The sequence below is a fragment of the Euprymna scolopes genome, chromosome 5 (genome assembly GCF_053919585.1).
Source record: "Euprymna scolopes isolate OS-2025 chromosome 5, ASM5391958v1, whole genome shotgun sequence".
Classification (NCBI taxonomy): domain Eukaryota; kingdom Metazoa; phylum Mollusca; class Cephalopoda; order Sepiida; family Sepiolidae; genus Euprymna; species Euprymna scolopes.
This window is the reverse complement of record NC_136486.1, coordinates 61,682,407-61,700,649: the sequence shown is the minus strand read 5'-3', so window position 1 is coordinate 61,700,649 and position 18,243 is coordinate 61,682,407. Positions and strand designations below refer to the sequence as shown.

The following is an 18,243-nucleotide window of genomic DNA, read 5'->3' as shown; positions in this document are numbered from 1 at the left end:
GATGTTGCCAACATTGATATTCGCACTGTTTAATAAATGATTGTCAAACGATACAGAAACAAAAGAAAACAAAAAGGGAACGATTAAAATCTGCGAAAAGTGCTTTTTTGGCCAAACTACAAAAACTATTTTATTGAGATGCAGGTATAGCAGATACACGTATTAGCACGCCTAGAGTCAGGAGTGTATTCAAGAAATGTAAACGACATAGATTTAGGCAATATATTCAGGTGCTACCGAGAATAATACTAAAATAGGAAAAAAAACTGTAGATGTGGTTATCGACACATATGAAAAGAATTTCACAAACACGTTTTGAAACGGATAAAATAAAACGTAAGATTCCGCATTTGAATGTAAGAAACTAAAAAAAGCCTATCTCAATAGAGAATTATTTCAAAATCATTGTGATTTGCACTATTTCCTGATTATATGGATCCTAATTTATATTATATATAGAGATTAAACCCGAAAGAAACAACGGTCTATCTGTGATATATTATACTGTACTTCTTATACATCAGAGTTTTTATTATCGGCTCCTTAACGTCATACTACTAATTAACCATTATTGTTATTTTACTATGATATTGTTTTACAAAGTAGTACAAGAAGAATATATTCCAAAGACAAAGATATTTGTTATTGCAATATTGTTGTCTACTAATGAGGGCAGATATTTAGATTGGTGCCCAGATCACCAATATTTGACACAAGTTAAAGAAAGTGGGAGAATAGGCAAGCTCCCCTAAAGGAGGGGCATTCCTGCTTCAGTAAAAATTGTCTGGGCGCCCCCATCGGCATCCCTCGACATGAGCGTCAGTTACCTCATGTTAATTAAAAAAATAAAACGCCTTAAGATGTTAACATGAACCTCAGAAAATTCAAAACATAATCGCAGGAATAATATAAATAATACAAATAAATAAAGACTTACATGAGATATAATAGATAAGTAATTCAAGTAGAATATTAAGTAAAACTTATAAATAATATTAAATATAAACACACTACGGATATTAATAGAAAAATAAAGTAACACATAACTATCTTAAGAGAGCAGGAGAAACTAAATAAAAAAAGAAACACAAGAAAAGAAAAGAAAAGAAATGGATAAACGAATAAAGACTAGTTTTAATACAAAGCTCAATAACGAAGGCTTAATATTATTTAAAAAATTGTTATTCGTTAGAAATGTATTAATTATATATATGTAATAGCATGAAAATACTTATTTTAGTCACATTTAAATAAACATAATGCAATTCATAGCCTTTAAAAAGTAATTTTTTATGTGAGAGAATTCGAGTTAAACATTACAAGGAAATGGCAAAAGGTAAGCATGTAGGTTATTTGTTAGATAACTTTACATTATTTTATGGATTTTATAACAGAAAAAAGTGACTGACGTTATTAATCAACACAAATTTTAACGAAATTACTATGCACTCTACTATATGTACATGCTATGCGTTGTTTAGTTTTGTTATTCTACTGTTTATTTTTATTTTTAGACGCATGTGAGTTTATTGCGATTTTATTTCATCTAATACATAAAAAAAAACTATGTGATATTTTTACAGATGCGTTCGAGCAAGACTTAATGTGGATTATACTCATGAGTGGTTCAGGTTGAGGTTGCCCTTGGAAAAAAGGAAAGAAAAAATCTACCTAAATAAACTACGGCAACTGAACTCTTTTCGAGTCAAAGAAAACAGGAGCATTAAGCTAAATAAATTTGAAGAACATCACACCTGAAGAGCACACGCAGGTAAAAGGGGCTTTATAATTTTCTTTAATTTAAAGTGTTATTATGTCAATAAGACATCTTATATGAAATCAACGTTTGTTTTTTATTAAAAAAAAACTTGAAAAACATAAAATACTGTTTATTCTCCCATCTTAAATTAACATTCTCATACTGGTAAAACGATAAATTACCATTAGCAATGACGTCCGCATATTATATACGAATGCATGCATATACACATAATTATAAATAATGGTTTTAATACTTACACACCATCGTGTTAAGTCCTTAAGATATCATCAGTACAGTAAGTTATAATTTCCGCTGGTCATGTAATTTGTATCCCGCAACGAAGCGATCTCTGTCTTTATTAACCATGAAAACAGATCTACCGTCAACCACAACGATATTTAAGATACATTGCACTATATAAGGTATAAACGTTTTACAATAACCGTCTGACGTGATATATAAATGTACGTCTTGAATAAATACAAAAGCATTGCAAATGTCTAACATTGTTTTCTTTGATAGAACTACAAAAAATATCATTGTCTAGGGTAAGTTTGTGGTCTGTGTTTGAAAATATCCAGAGTTGCGTTTCATCTTTTTTCCATACATAAAATTAAATTTTCGTGAATAAGATTTATTTGACAAGAAACATTCCATTCGTAAAACTCAATCACAGTGCATTATTTCTTAGGACACATAATCTGTTTGCTATCAAATATTTATTTTCTCTCTCTCATTTATTGTACTTTGTCATGTTCTTCATTTCGTTAATCATTTTATTTTGATTTCGCCTCTGGACCAAAAATACCGTAGGTTTACAACAACAAATGCCTCATAAATTTTATTATGCAAATACTATTAGCCAGTATCTCATGTGACTATAGAACGACACTCTAGAAAACATTTATTCGCGAAAATAAAAACCAAAATTAATGCTAGGTGTGCCATCATCAGCATCACAATAACCTACAGACGAAGTACCCCCCTAATTATTACGTCCTCACAAGTCTCCATTCTAACCGCGTAAATTTATACACAGGGTACTTATATTGAGACCCCGCCCCTCGAAAATGAGTCGTAAACTAATAGACATAGTACTCGCAAAAATAATAAGGTCTCCCCGGACGTGTTATTGCCTTTCTGATTAGATAATATGTGAAATTCCTCTATTCTAGAATGAAAACTCCGTGTATTAAACGAACAGTCCGAAACTTAAAAATTATTGTCTTCGGCTACCGCTAGAGAAATTCAATCTTATACTACCATATCTAGCGTCCATAAATCTACATTTTAATGCATATTTTGCACAGGTTCGTATTTGTCCAAAGATGCAAAAGAAGTATTGCACTTGGAAAGTAAACACATGGCTTTTTCGTATGAAGTAAAATAACTGAACTAGCGCTAAGCTATACGGAACTTATCGAACTTAGTTATGATTCGCATAACATTCTACTGTTGTTTGTTTTTCTTATTGCCTCGCTGCCGTACCCCCAAACTAAATGTAAACAAACAATTCATGTGAATTGTAAAACAGTAAATGTCACCACGTTACTTACGGAACTAAGAGTTTATCAAACTCTATAAACACCTTTTAAACTATATAAGTTCTATAATGGAATAAGCCCTATCCAACAACAAATATAAATAAATAAATAAGAAGGAAACCATTAAAAATGTTTTTGTAACCTCTCGTGATAACTTTATTATTTTTAATCAACTGCATTTAAAACTACTTATATCACAAAAAATATGATCCACGTTTCTTGCATTTTTCGTTTTTTTTTTTTAAGAAGGATTCCATACGTGCTAATATAAGATAACGGGGTTTTCTTTATTTTTATTGTGGAAACACACAACGAATTTAACCCGTAACAACTTCCATAATAATACTCTCCCTCTCTCTTGTCTAAAGTTATCATACGCCTAGCAATAACTACGGATAACATTTCGTGTTTTTTTTTAATATATTCTCATTGTTTTATCATCAAATTCAAACAGTTTTATTTGTTTTTATTTCTTTTAAATTTCTTATATGTTTATTGTTGTTTAATGTTTTTAGTTGCGGTCTTTTAAATTATTACCATTCAAGGGCGCTGAAAATGAGATTAACGGTTTAAATTACAGGATAGATATAGTGTCTAAGATATGAAGATATTATAGTTTTAAAAAGTGTGGGATCCCTTTTCTATAAAATACTTTAATGGGAAATGAGCACCCACTTTATAGCCACTTTATTGGGGCTGGTAATTGTATAGTTTTTATTTTTGTAGTTATTGTGTTAGATAAACACAAAATACAGCAACAGACAAAAATAGTTGTCATTATTTTTAAAATCTTACTTATTTTCCAGTTTAACGACACTTAAAAGCTCCCAGGTATGCTGAAAACGATTATCTCATTCAAATTTTCAGCAAAATATTTCCTAATGCCATTATTCCATGTTATAAAGTTATAAATGTTATATGTGGTGGCTATTGATGTACCAAATAAACGTATTAAAACATATTAAATCCCAAAACTTATCCGGACAAGTAGAATTGTAACTTATCTTAATTTTGTCACTTTTTTGTTTGTTAATTTCTCTTCAAAAGAATTGTTACGTTTCATTATTTTAAATGCACTTTATTTCTTTCTCCAAACTTTTTTTCTACTTTATTTTTTGTTGCGGTAAAACGTGAAATAATTACTACCTAGTATTGCAGTAATAAAAAAAAAACACATAATTAGCTTAGTTTCTATTTTCTACAGATAGGGTTCCATCAAATAACTTACAGCTTTCTAATAAAACGTTGAAACACACTATTTTTAGTCGAGGAGGCCGGTAAGTAACCAGTCAACATTACCACATCTTCAATTGTTATTTATTATTTTTTTACTCACTGCCACCAAAACATCCCCACAAAATAAAACATATTTTAAAAAGATGTTAAACGATAAATATCAGCGCGTTACATACGGGACAACGGTTACATCAGTTGCAGAAATACTTATCTAACAATACACGATCTATACTTGATTTATCGCTTCCACCCACCCACAACAACTAAACAAATTAGAAGGAAAACATACACAAAAAATAATGAGTCACATTTTCTTTCTTTTTTTATTTTTTTGGATATTTCCATATTTAAAACTCCCCGATAAATTATTCCTTGTTTTCGTTTATTGAAAGTACAACAAATTAAGTCTGCTAAAACTTACTAAAACTTCCTCTTTCTCTCTCTTTCTCTTTTTGTCTCTGGCTCACTCGCTCGATGCCTCTCCAAAGGTGTAATACACCTTGCGATGACTAATTTTATTCGTCGTAAGTAACCGTGGTCACGGCAGCTAAATGGACGACGTTTTTTCCAACTTCTTTGCTTCTTTCACTTTACTATTTTTTACCTCTCTTTACCCGAGCTTCATTGTGCATCTGATTTCTTTTATTTCTTTACGGCTGTTTGTTGCTCAATATTCGTAAAACACTGCCTCTCTCCACCTGTTCCTGACAAGGGATGTTGAGGGAATTCATTTCGATAGTCGTTTTTCAATGAGGAGTTTGGAATATATCTTCTTAATGCCGTTCAAAGCATGAAGAGGTTGGAGAATGAGCAGAAACAGCAGCAACAACAACAACAACCTTACTTTAATTTTCTTCGTGATGTAGGTACGCTTCACCCTTTTAATTATTATGCATGCAACGTGGCACACATTCCAATTGCAAAAGACACATTAAAATCATTACTAAACTGCACACACTCTCATTACTAAATACTTTGATTTTTTTTAAACAATTAGAATAATATTAAACTGCTATAATACTTAACAAGAGGAACATCCTCCCAGGTTTCATCAGACGATAATAAACGAGCCTAAATGGATAGGGATGATAGAAAACTTCAAGATAAACAATAGCATAGCCAAGAGGAGCCTGGGAGTCCAAACTGCTTTAGCGAAATTTTACAAAAAATAATATTTCGTTAGTTTCGTTTTGTTAGTGCTCTTAGTTCTTTTAAAAATTATAATAAGACATCTTTAAAATGTAATTAATGCTTATACAATGTACATATAAAATGAAATGTAAATACACTGTTTGATTTATGAAATATTTTTTATTGTAATGCTGTTAAATTACGAAACCTTATCAATAAATTCAATGTTTGATTTAACCTTATAATAACCTTTTGTTTATTTCGTACGTTTTTCAAAACTCTTGTTGTTATTTAATTATCATTGATTACGAAGCGTAAAGTCAATGAAAACGAAATTTCGTTTCGATTTTGTACAAAAATATTATCAATTTGTAAATATTTTAAACGAAACAGAACGAAAATAAAAACTAATCTAATCATGCAACTTCCCTTATATGTATTCATATTTTAAGGCAGTATTGTGAAATGACAGGCATAAGAAAGAGGATATATGTCGACTGTATCTACCTAGAAAAAATAATCGAGACTTGTTTAGTATTACAGTGGGGAAAATATAGAGAAATAAAGTCTAATTAAATAGACTTCGGAAAGTAATAAAACTGTTCTTCATCAAGTAAAGGAGCGCCATGAAAATTATTAGGATATAACTTCCCAGAATTTTTCAGAATATTAAATTTAGGGACAATAACATCTGGGAGTGCTTAGACATACATGATCTTCAAAATCAACTAATTTTAATATCAGTCCAGGAACAAGCCAAGAACAGGTCACACGAACTATGACCCTTAAATACTGCATCGAAAACTCTGCAGAATTGGCGATTTGAAGCGTGTGTAATGAAAGGAAAGAGCATCGATATACATTATTTCCGAATGATTTATGCTAACATAAAAATGGATACAGGACAAAGCCACATATGTCCTACACTGGAATATGGGGAAAATATAAGTATTAGACTGCAATATGGGCATAAACAAGAAGCAACCCCTTTCCCACAAAAGAGACGTTGCGAGCCTCTCTCTTGTGGTAAATAATACATAGCTTACCTGAGTGTAGCTGCCGGAGGTGAGGATGGTCTTCCAACAATCAAGAAGAACAATAGCATTGTGGTTATTTATGCTAATAGAGTAAGGTAAATTGTTATAAAAACCTTCCTCCTTTGTGAAGAGTCTTCATTATTCTTTTTATGTTACTGTGGTTACAAGACCTGAGAAGAAGGTCGCGAAGAAGATTGTATTTTTTTCGCAACATCAATTCACGTTAGCTACTCTTAGTTATATGACTTTTTTTCCAACACTCTGCTTTATCGTTATTTTAATGGCAAGCGTCGACTCGACTTCAATCTATGGCCCCCATCGCCAAACTTTTACGAGAAACACTCGTCTAGCAAAAACCACAATCAACAATTTCCCACACTCTATCTGTGGCTAAACCTAAATGCTGATTCAACGAACAAAGCTTCTTTCTTAGAACTGCACACCTGTTGAATTCTCTTCTGTGTGCCTGCTTTCCAGCTGACTATAATCTGACTGTCTTCAGGTCCAACATAAACAAGTTGTTGATGAAACGTCCCCTTAAGTAATCCAATTTACAAACTTCCCACTAATTATATTTGCTACGCAATAATCGCAATGACTTATGCACACACATTAACCCTTATCCTCGAGTGCCCGTGATAAGTGTTGATTATATATATATATATATATATATATATATATATATATATATATATATATATATATATATATATATATATATAATGGGTTAAGAAATTCCAACGAAAGAAAGGTGTATATTTAAATAAAGGGGTAGTCACCGACAATGTGTATTTTTTAACATTATTTTATTATTCCGTGTCTTAGTTTTTCATTGAGAATTCTGTTTGGATCATTGTAATGATGTTTTTACATCATTGAAATCGATTTTACGCGTTTCAGACGTTCTGTGAAGCGTCCTCGTCAGAAATTATTTTCAAATGTGTTGGAGATGTAAAAATGGCATTTTCGTAGTTCATTTGAAGTGTTTCCAAGAGGTTGAGGCGTGTAAGTGTCTATTATTCATTGCCATGTTCAATTTTTACTACTCTTTTATTGGGTTTGTCGAGGCCGCTGACCTGGGCTGTAGTCACTCTCTCTTTCTGCTTGTGTTTTTTTCCTTTTTCCTTTAGGGTAGGGTGTGTGTGTGTGTATGTGTGTGTGTGCGTTTTCTTTTATTGGTTTGAGAATGTGTGTACTGTGTTATAGTATTATGATGTTATTTGCCTCCCTAGGAAGGTGACTGTGATCCAAGGTCGTTACTAATGTGTATGTGTGAGGAGGGGGGATCAGCTCTTCTTAAATAAGGGTAGGCATGGTTTCATTCTATTTTGATATTTATTTTTTGGATTCTTGGATTTTACTATTGTGATTTTTCGTTTCAGTCTTTTCGGGTATTCCTTATATTATGTCTGTTTCGATAGAGGGGTGTATTTAAAAATATGTATGGGGATTTTTTTAATGTTTCTATTTATTTGTCTCCCCATGTGGGTATGGCCAGACCCAAGATCGCTTCCTAGTGTCGGAAAGATTTTGTTCCCAGAGGGGGGGGAATTGGAGGTGGTATAGGTATTGGAGGGGGATTAGAGAAGGGATGATATTAGTCTCAGTCATCAGGGGGTTCTCCTCCACTGACTGAGGAGAGAGCGATTTGTTGGAACAAATATTATACTATGGTTCTAGGTATTTCCTAGTGTTGTTGGTTTCGAGGTTAATAGAATGCTTTAATTTTTAGTTTTCATCAGACAATCATGTTTCAAAAATTCTTAAACTCATCTAGTTACATTGTAATAGATACAACCAGCTATTTTCCGATGAATTGTAAGCACGAGGAATATGTAAGCACGGATATAGACATTATATATGTATAAATAAAAATAAATATATTTTTTTTAACCTACATGCGTTTTATTGGAACGTTTTTCAGACGGAAAACACTCAGTGGATTTTCCTCAAGGAAACTACAGCAAAACAAATATATATATATATATATATATATATATATATATATATATATATGCATGTGTGTGTTCTTTTATAGATTCGTTTGTGTATGTTTTTATATACTGGTATGTATGTATATTAATATATATGTATATATATATGTGTGTGTGTATATGTATATGCATGTAAGCTTATGCATATATATATATATATATATATATATATATATATATATATATGTATATATATATTATTTCCGATAGGATTTTCATTGTAATGAGAATGCATTTCTCGGCATTTCATTTGTATGGAAACTTGATCATTTTCTCTTTATTGCTGCAACGCAAGCCAGTGTGAGGAATAAAATCTGGGAATTCGATTATGGCATTTTTATGCGTTCAAGGCTTCTTTACATGAAACAGATTTTGTAATGTGGTTAAGCTTACCTCATAAATGTGATCTGTCAGATTTATTGTGAGATATTACGATATCAGCAGGGAGTAATTAACTACTTGGCGGATTTAAAGGGTGGTCAAATTTATTTTTTATTTGGATGAAATCAAATAACAATAAAATGCACCTGATATAATTCACCTCGTATTTTTACACGCAATTTCTATTATAAGATTACCTGAATATTTAATATCATCGATAATTTTAAAGTTCTCCCTGAGAATAAAACAATCCGAGAGAGTGTACTACGTCGTAAATTTAAAGCTTCAGAAACTGGACCTATAATAAAAATATTATTGACCTCATTTTTACCACCAACATTTACTGAAGATTTTAAATCCTCAATCTTATTGACATTTTAATTTAAGAAAAAGTTGCTGGCTAGGAAGCAGCATCGTAATTTGCTCAATGCCCTGGATCAGAATGCAGTAATTCTTAACTCAGCATCATGCTAGACAATGATTAATTCAGGTCACTCGTGGGATTTGCTGCAAGCCATCAAAATAATTCTGAAACTGTAGAGGGACCGTGTATTGCCAAGGGTCGTTGATAAAGCTTATTTTATCTTTGCGATGTTTACGTGTCACTAAGAAACAGATGTTAATGACCGTGTTTGACACGGGGCACGCAATTTATAGGTCAACATCTGACAGAAAAAGTCAGAAATCACAGACTACAGATCAGATAATTCGCGTCAATATTCTTTACACCACTCAGCGTTCCTTTATGGCAGAGTATATCAAAGTAACTGAAAAGATCGCGAGCTCCAACGCAAAAGTATACTCTTATATAATTTGGCATGGTATAATTATGTCTGACCTGCATTAGTTTGTTTGTTTTTTTTATATAAAAAATGTGTTATTAGAGTCGCCTTCAGATTATAAATAAATTTGAGCCTTTTCATAATTATTCATTATCATAGTGTGACCCCGGAAGTGTCATTAAAGAAAAAGACGGACACGGATCTGGGTACGAAAGGTAAACCATATTTAAAAAAGGAAAGCATGAAGCGCATATAAAAAAGCAATCGTCCTAGTAAAATCGAAAAATTTTCGGTCAACACACATATAATGGAGTCATAAATCTTAGTAAACTCATAGAGTTCGGCGAAGTTAATTATTAGTTACAAGAGCGAGTTCTTACAACAGATCTCCAGTTTTTATGAAATTAAAATAGACCATAGAATCATATATTAATGCACGACGTTGATGAAATATAACTAGTATTTTTTTTTAATTCTCTTGCTGGCATCAATAAAAGTAATTTCAGTTAGAAACACTAGTGATCCTCCCAGTAAATAGAATGATCAACTCTCGGCTATGTTTTAATGATTTCTATAGTGTTTGATTTATGAAATATGGATTACAGATCCCATCCGCATGCAGTATGCTTAAAATAAGGTATATGGAAATAGAAATATTCTCGTCGTCTTCGATGTATATGCATCCATAAGAAGTCTCGTAATAAAGTTGAGGAACCTATAACTTGGTGGTCCATTTATTTCTCTATTTTGTCGGAATACTATTTCTATTATTCTCATATATATATATATATATATATATATATATATATATATATATATATATATATATATATGTGTGTGTGTGTGTGTGTGTGTGTGTGAATCTGTGTGTGAGTCTGTGTGTGAGTCTGTGTGTGGATATATATATATATATATATATATATATATATATATATATTAAATTATAAAATATATATGGCGATTAAGCTACACTGAACATTCGGTGTTTCATCCACTCAAGGATTCTTCAGGCTTATGCGCATAAGCCTGACGAATCCTAGAGTGGGGGAAACGCCGAATATTCAGTGTAGCTTAATTGCCATACATATTTTATAAATTGCTAACTAGCTCTACCTACGTATTGAGCACTTTTGAATAAAATACTTAAAGTTTGCGCATAAATCTATACTTTCGTATATTAATTTTATGTGAGTAAATGAAGTATCCATATATATATATATATATATATATATATATATATATATATTTAAATAAGAAAGGTCACCAACAATTGCGATGTATTTTTTTAAATTATTTTATTATTCCTTGTTTTGATTTTTCATATAAAAAGCTGTCATATTTAGCTAAGAAATTATTCAAGGTGTAAAATATCTAAAATATATTTAAAATGTGTACAGAATGTATAACAGCATTTTCGCAGTCCATTTTGGTTACATGTTCACGAGCGGTGTCTTCGCGGGTTTCTGAATAGGACGCAACACAGAACGTCTTAAACGCGTAAAAAGCTATTTCAATTATTTTTAAAACATTATTACAATGATCCAAATATTATACCTTTTTATATGAAAAATCAAAACACGATATAATAAAATAATGTTAAAAAATACATAACAATTGTTGGTGACCATCTTATTTAAATATACATTTTTTCTCTCGTCGGAATATATATATATATATATATATATATATATATATATATATATATATATATATATATATATATATATTAGTATGGGTGCCCGGCGTTGTCCGCGTATTTGGAAGTTTATGTTGAGCAAAAAAAAAAAAAAGCGGTCAATCTTTTTAAACTTTGACCCCTATTCTGACCCCTTAAAATTTATTGTCTTGGGCTCAAACTAAGTTAATAAGTTAGATCTCGGTCGAACGAAACTATATCTAAATTTCAAGTGTGTAGACCCAAAATTGTCGGAGGAGTTTGGTAGAGTTCTCAAATATCAATTCGTTGAAATTTTCCCCCTTAATCGCCAAATTTCTCGCCAAAAACGGATCACATCGATTTTCCCAATTCTCAGTAATCTGTATTTCAAATTTCGAGTCTGTAGACTAAAAATTGACAGAGTTATTGCGTAGGAAAATATACACAGACACACACAAAAGCACACACACAGACACACCTTCCTTTCAAGGATATATAGATAGACTAGCATTTCAGCCCGGCGTTGCCTGGGTGTTTTGCGGTGTATGCTGAGCAAAAAAACAAAAACAAAAAAAGGGCAATTGCTTTAAATTTTATCCCTATTATGACCCCTATATATTTATTTTTTGTGTTCAAATCGAGTTATTAAGTTAGATCACTGTCCAAGGAACCTATGTCTAAAATTTAAAGTGTTTAGACCCCAAATTGTCGGAGGAGTTTGGTAGAGTTCTCAAAGGTCAAATCGTTGAACTTTGTCCCCTTAACAGCCACATTTCTGGCCGAATACGGATCACAACGTTGCCCTAAACCTCAATACCTTGTATATAAATTTTTGAGTGTGTAAACTAAAAATTAACAGATTTATTGCGAAGCAAAATTTACACAGACACACAAACAGATAGACAGGTTCACTTTTATAGATATACTAGCATGGGTTCTCGGCGTTGCCCGGGTGTTTGGAGGTGTATGCTGAGCAAAAAACAAAAAGTCAATCGTTTTAAAGTTAACTCCTATTATGGCCCCTTAAAATGTACTGTTTTCGGTTGTAATCAAGTTCTTAAGTTAGATCCATGTGCAAGGAACCTTTTTCTAAAATTTTAAGTGTTTAGACCCCAAATTGTCGGAGGAGTTTGGTATAGTTCTCAAAGGTCAAATCGTTGAACTTTGACACCTGAACAGACAAATTTCTGGTCGAAAATTGATCACAACGATTGCCCCAACTCTCAGTACACTTTATATCAAGTTTCGAGTCTGTAGAGTTATTGCGTAGGGAAATGTACACACACACACACACACACACGTTCACTTATATATATATATATATATATATATATATATATATTAAATTCGAAGTACAACAGAATTGTAATAGTTTAAAAGCGAAGTGGGGCCTTTTTTTTAAACCTTATAAAAAAAGATCGACTATATTATAAAAAGAAAATATGCCTTTAAAATGGAAGTTAAGCTCCAGATATATTTTCTTCACCTCAAGAAGCGTAATTTTAATCTAAACGAGGTATACCGCAGAATTAGACCAGTGGGATCACAAAGACCACGCATGTACGGATTACCGAAAATTCATAAGGTAGACGCCCCCCCCCCCTTCGTCCTATTTTGTCGATGGTCGGTTCGGCGCAGCATAAATTAGCTAAATGGCTTGTAGAGATCTTACAGCCAGTTTCAAAACATTATTCGAGCCATTTTGTTTTGGATTCTTTGGAATTTCCTTCCCGTATCCGAGACTTAGAACTGAATAGTTCTAATAATTATCTTGTGTGTTGTGATATTTGTAGTTTGTTCACAAATGTCCCCTTGGGCGAAATTATTGACATTTGTAGTGGCTACCTATATCGTGGCCATAAATCGTGTCCCCCTTCCAAGAACCGTTGTTTGTTGAGCTGATGGAATTAGCCACGAAAGCTGTTTCCTTTAGTTTTCACAACCTGATTTACCGACAAGTAGATGGCATTTCGATGGGTAGCCCCTTAGGTCCCATTTTGGCTTACATTTTCGTAGGTTTTTGGGAAGATCGTCTTTTTACTAAGATCTCCCCGCCGTCTTTTTACACGCGTTACGTCGATGATACTTTTGCCTGTTTCTCTTCACATGACGACTCTGTAATATTTGTTGATGACTTAAATAGCTTACATCCAGCTCACCCATTCACTATGGAATGCGATCATTCCTTACCATTTTTAGATGTCATGGTATCCAAAGATTATACGAAGCGTTGCTTTGAGACTGATATCTACAGAAAACCTACCTTTACAGGTCTTTACATTAAGTGGAACTATTTTACTTCCCTTAAGATGAAGATCAATCTCATTAAAGCTCTTACCCACCGTGCACTTATGATTTGCTCGAACTCTAAGTTAGATGCTGAATTAGAAAAACTACTTAATATCTTTCTTGATAATGGCTACCCCCGACATATTGTTAGTAAGATAATTTCTAACAAGGTCGGGGACATTAATACTAATAGATTCATAGGCCCTTCGCGGTGTCCGATTCACCTAAAGTTGCCATGGTTGGGTTAAGCAGGTGATAACATCATCAAAAAAGAGTGTTCACCAGACCCATAATTATTTCCCCGCCACTTTAGTCCGCCCTGTTTTTACCACTCGGAAATTCTTTTCTTCCTTTCAGAAATATGTTTTGCCCACCATTCAATATAGTCTTGTTGTCTAAAAATTTAAGTGTCAGTGTGGAGCTGACTACGTGGTCAGAACGAGTAACAGATTGAAGGTCAGAATTTCCCAACATGTCCCTTTATATATACGACAGGGTAGGTTAGACTCCTCTGCACGATCACGTGTTTCTGCTACCACGATCGGTGGTCACCTGACCAGTTCAAATAAATGTGCGAGTGAGTACACACCGGAGTGGTTCTCTATTTTGCACAGGGCTAGGTCTGTTCAACATCTCGGATTCTTGGAGGCCCTTACAAGAAACTGTTGCAGACATGTTCTTTGCAAACAGATGGACCACATACGTTCGTTGAACGTGTTTAAACAGGCGCCACCAGGATAATTTCTACGCGGTGCCCCCCTCATAGAAATTACTTCATGCCAACATTACTTCTTCCGACATTTACTTCTGAAGACAGTCGGCGAAAAGTACTTCAAGTTTCTTCACCGTTCCCCCTTTTCTTTTCTCTTTCTCCCCCTTTTAGTCGATCTTCTTTTTCAATTTATTTTTATTACTTTTAGTCGATACTGTTTCTTTTTACATTATAGTCGATATTTTTTTACAAGGTTTAAAAGAAAAATGCCCCACTTCGCTTTTAATATATATATATATATATATATATATATATATATATATATATATATACGACATAATCACGTTGACACATTGGTTCTCGCCAGATCACCGAAGTTAAGCAACGTTGAACCTGGATAGTTCCAGAGGTGTGATGATTTTGGAATTCTAGGCGCTGTGTGTGCCCTCTGCTCATCTCGGCATTATTTCCATTCGTCCTGTACCTAAATTTGCCACTCGTATGCAATCATGTTGACTCAGGAAAGGAATAGTTGGAGATTGCTCAAACCTTGCCACACAAATTTCACAGGCCCCCATACAGTGCGTATCCATAGTCTAGCAAGACTGAAGGAAGCCACCCCCCCACACACACACACATATATATATATATATATATATATATATATATATATATATATATATAATGTTGTAAAATAGTATTATGTCGGATGTAGATATTTCATTTTCAATGTTACCATTTTTAAGAGAGAGAATCCTCCGGAACTTAGACTTTAATTCTACGTGTGAAACGAGGGGCGTGCAATAAGTAATGCCCCTGACCAACTTCCCATAGCAGTAGAGCAACGAGACTTGGCACAGTTATTAGTCTTTCTCTACATGCGAACCACCCAGAGTAATGCATTTCTCCCATCGTTTGATGCTGCTTATGAGATCATTTTTTAGAACAGCCCAGGTTTGTTCTCCATCACTTCAGAAATCAAGACTGCATCATCTGGGAAACGCTTTCCTTTAAAAACAACTTCATGGCTCTGAAGAGTTGAAAGTCAGAGGGTGCAAGGTCAGGGGAGTAGGGAGGAATGGGAAGTTTCTATAACCACATGCCCGTGCTTCTGATATGGCGACATGTTAGTTGTGAACCGGAGCGTTTTCCTGCAGGAGGAGGGTACCTTTGCTGATCTTGCCCCGCCTCTTGATTTTAATAGCTTCCCTTAATTTCCTCAAAAGTGAAGCATAATAGGCTCCTGTAATTATGGTACCCTTTGCCAGGAAATCTGTCATCACTACTCCGTCCTGGTCCCAGAAGACTGTGAGCATGACCTTGCCAGCAGAGGGCTACACCCTTGCCTCCTTTGGAGGTGGTAAGTTCAAGTGATTCCACTGCATTGACTGGGCTTTGGTCTCCGGATCATAGTGATGGACCCAGGTTTCATCCTGTGTAATCAGTTATTTGAAAAAACTTTGACTCATTTTCTTGGCACATCTCCAAATTCATCCTCGAGCACTCGACGCGTTATCGCTTCTGGAATAGTGTAAGCAACCTGGGAATCCATCTGGCAGTCATCTTATGCTTATGCAAATGGTCATGAATGATAGTTTCCAAAGACTTTGGATATTAATCTTGACATCTTGGGTTATTTGGCGGATAGTAATGCGCCGATCTTCCAAAATGGTAGCCTCAACTTGACTGACAGATGCCTCATCAATGGCCAAAGGGGGGGGGACCAGGTCTGGAAACTGTTTCCACAGACTTCCGGCCATGTTTGAATTCACGATGCCAGCGTTTTAAAAGATCATATGATGGGCATTGTCACCATGAGTTCTTTCATTTCATCAAAAGACTCCTGTGTTGATCACTGCTCGACATTCAACAGGCTCCATTTCACACCTGACTCAGATCAAACACCTGTAAAACAGAAACCACAATTAGTTCAGAGGTGTAATTTGCCACATAACCCCTAGAGATATAAATCATTGAACATGCAGACTTTCAGCTAGATCAGGCAACTGAACGTGGGTCAGGGACATTACGTATTGCACGCCCCTCGTATTCATATTTTTGCCTTGCCAATTTATTAGAAAAAAATCGAAACATGTTTTTGTTTTTATAATGTGTCTTAATTAGATATCAAAATTGAAATGCGTCAAAGAATTATGATGCAGTCGAAATGTATAATGCCGCCGGTTTTCCCCTCCAATCTTTTTTTTTTATATAGAACGTATTAATACTTTTGAATGACTCGCGTGAAATAAATGAAACGCAAAAATGAAAATTTCTGATTAGACGAGCAATGTTTCTGTCGTAAAACTTTCCGTAAAAGATAATTCTATGCAGCTGAATTCCGATTGACTGTGGTAGTTTACAAGTCCCGTGTAAATGTATTCTTGTTGAACCGTCTTTTTTATATAAGTCGATCATCACATTTTTTCTCTTCAATTATAACTTATTCTTTATACTTTGGTTGAATTTGGCCATTTATAAGCGGTTAATCCTATGGTAAAATCAATACAAATAACAGTCAAGCCAATTATATCAAACTGAGATAGGAACTGATACTACTTTTCCATTAATAGTATATTAATTCTAAATTATTTGCTATTTGTAATAATTTTACCTTTTTCTATCAAATGAGATTACTAACGCAATGCGAAATTATAGTATAGAATTTGTTTATTTAGTCAGTGGAGCCAAGTTTCACTTAATTCGCGGGCAAGTATCCAGCTCAAGTTTAGTATATTAAACATAATTTCTCATTTGGAAGAATTCCTCTGAATATATGTCATTCTATATTTGTCCAAGGATATAATGCTTGAAGTAACGCGATCTTAAGTCGGCCAAAAAGCCTAGATCTACAGGTTCTGCTTAATGATACAGAGACAAACGCGAAGTAGAATCTGTAGAGATTTAGTCAAGCATTCATGCCATAAGCCTGTCCCATTCTTCACATTCACAAGATCGTAAAAGCAATCTGCTGATGGAGATTTTTCTCATGTTACTATAATATTCAAAACCATTCGATCGCGGATGGTATATAAATAATAGCACACGCACACGCACGTATGCACACACACACACACACACACACACACACACACACACATATATATATATATATATATATATATATATGGAATAATAACGTTGCCACACTGGTTCTCGTCAGATCACCGAAGTAAACAACGTTGAGCCTGGCTAATACCAGGTGAGGAGCCATTTGGCAGTTCTAGGTTTTCTGCTTATCTCAGCATTGTTTCCAGTCGTTCTGAACCTCCACTTGCCACTGATGTTCAACAATGCCGTCTCAGGAGAGATGTGGTGTGATATGGCGAAACTCTTGCCACAATAACTTCACGCGCAGGTACCCTCACAGTTGGGTACCCATAGTCTGTTAGAACTGAAGGTAGCCATATATATATATATATATATATATATATATATATATATATATATATATATATATATATATATATATATAAAAAGTACACAATGAAACTTGTTAGAAAAATGTATCTTTATATTTCACTTGCACTAACCGAAACATAGAACCACTAAATATTTCTGCAGTAAAACTTACTTCTCTTTAGGCTCAACAACTAGAGCACGGTTATTATATAATGCGACAGAATTTAGTGTCCAAATATCTCCACAGCAAAATTTGTAAAGCGCTGAATCATTAGTGCAGCAGCAACTCGGAGGAGCATGTGCCAGAAAAACGTTT

At 33.7% G+C, this 18,243-nt stretch overlaps 1 protein-coding gene across 6 annotated transcripts in view; it reads left to right on the top strand.

The window, feature by feature from the left end:
• Nucleotides 1-18,243, top strand: part of LOC145276816 (putative G-protein coupled receptor 139) — a 715,998-nt gene that overhangs the window by 172,904 nt on the left and 524,851 nt on the right. For 5 of the 6 annotated variants that reach the window (XM_080128150.1, XM_080128155.1, XM_080128151.1 and 2 more), the window contains one exon: nt 1,584-1,771. The exons of the other annotated variant lie outside the window; for it this stretch is intronic. The gene's annotated coding sequence lies outside the window, so the exon portion shown is untranslated. The remainder of the gene's footprint in view (nt 1-1,583; nt 1,772-18,243) is intronic. 6 annotated transcript variants of the gene reach the window in all.